Below are 1,458 nucleotides of genomic sequence, written 5' to 3'. Positions count from 1 at the left end.
TAATATTCTTAGAGGAGACTTGAACTTTTACTAAAGTAAATGTATGGTAAGATATTTGTACTTTAACTCAAGTATCACTTTGATGTACTTTATACAACACTGATATAAACAGCATTTTAATAACAACTGAAGGTGACTTAGTTACTTTGGTATAGAACTGAACCTGAGAAACATCATGTTGGCCCTTTAACATTAGTAACTAAAGCAATAAGAAGCAATGGTTTACATGTCTGTGTATTTATTAGAACAGTAACTGTTATGTTCACTGTGCTCAGTTTTTAATTCGTTTTTAAGTAATAAAACATCATAATACAAATTTGAATTGTATAATTTGAATACACTAATAAACTAAATAGAACTGAAAACTTTTGCTGAAAGCATGGTGTCAGCAGCAGATTTCTGTTCATTTTTATCTTTATTCTTTTAATTTTAATATTTATTTATCAACAAAATTGCATCGTTTTCCTTGCAGGCCTTACCTGTGGCTCCAGGCCAGTCAAGCCTCTCTCAGATGGACCTTCCAGACTCAGGGCTGGCCTACCCCCTGTGGGCCCAGCCCCTCACCACCATATCTGCTCTGCCCAGTCCAGGGGTTCAGTTCTCCCCAGGCTCAGCAGCTCTGCCTGGTTCTCCTGTGGTCCACATGCCCTTGTCCATGTCTTTAACCACCATGATTCCTCAACTGGACGCCCAAGGACTGGACACCCAGTCCCACATTGTGGAGCTCCCACAACAGTCAGAGGACCCGCTTGACCCAGAGTCTCAAGACCAGTGTCTGAATGAGGACCTGGAGGTAGAGCCAGAATCACCAAACCTGCTAGATAAACTTCTGGAGGATCAGAAGAAGCATGGTGGTGATGAGGACAAAGACTTATACCCCAGCTCCCTCTTCCTGCCTAATGTCTGAAAACACACATCTAAAATACGACACAAATGAATAAAAGTGTTTTTCTCAGGGATATGTTCTGGATGAGCTTTCTGACAAACTGTAAAGTTTAAGTTGATAATATTTGTATTTTCAGGTGAGTTTTGTAGCTGTGGTCAGTGAAACTTCTCAAGTCAGAGTCAAATTACCAGTTTCTCACACAGAACTCCTCACAACTTCAGTGGTTTGTTGCCAAAGACAACAACTTGACTTTTTTCATATGAAATGTCAGCGTTCTGTTTCAAAATAAAGGCCTTGAAGGAATGTTTATCACCCAACGTCTTCCATGCCAACGTTTTAGACTAAAATCATCTTATGATGAGAAACAGAAGTTGTGTCTGTTGTGATAAAACCTGAAATTAATCTCATGTAAAATTGTGAGTTTTAAGCACATTGGGCCTCATGCAAGAACCGTTGGTACGCACAGATGTGTTCTTCAGTTGTGCGTATTGATTTAGGAGAATTTGTGACATTCACCAATGTTTTCATATTCTAAGATTTTTTTCAGATATGAACAAAATTCAGGAGTGGTC

The sequence above is a fragment of the Austrofundulus limnaeus genome, unplaced genomic scaffold, assembly GCF_001266775.1.
Source record: "Austrofundulus limnaeus strain Quisiro unplaced genomic scaffold, Austrofundulus_limnaeus-1.0 Scaffold157, whole genome shotgun sequence".
Classification (NCBI taxonomy): domain Eukaryota; kingdom Metazoa; phylum Chordata; class Actinopteri; order Cyprinodontiformes; family Rivulidae; genus Austrofundulus; species Austrofundulus limnaeus.
The sequence above is the reverse complement of the archived record's forward strand: the minus strand, read 5'-3'. Positions refer to the sequence as shown.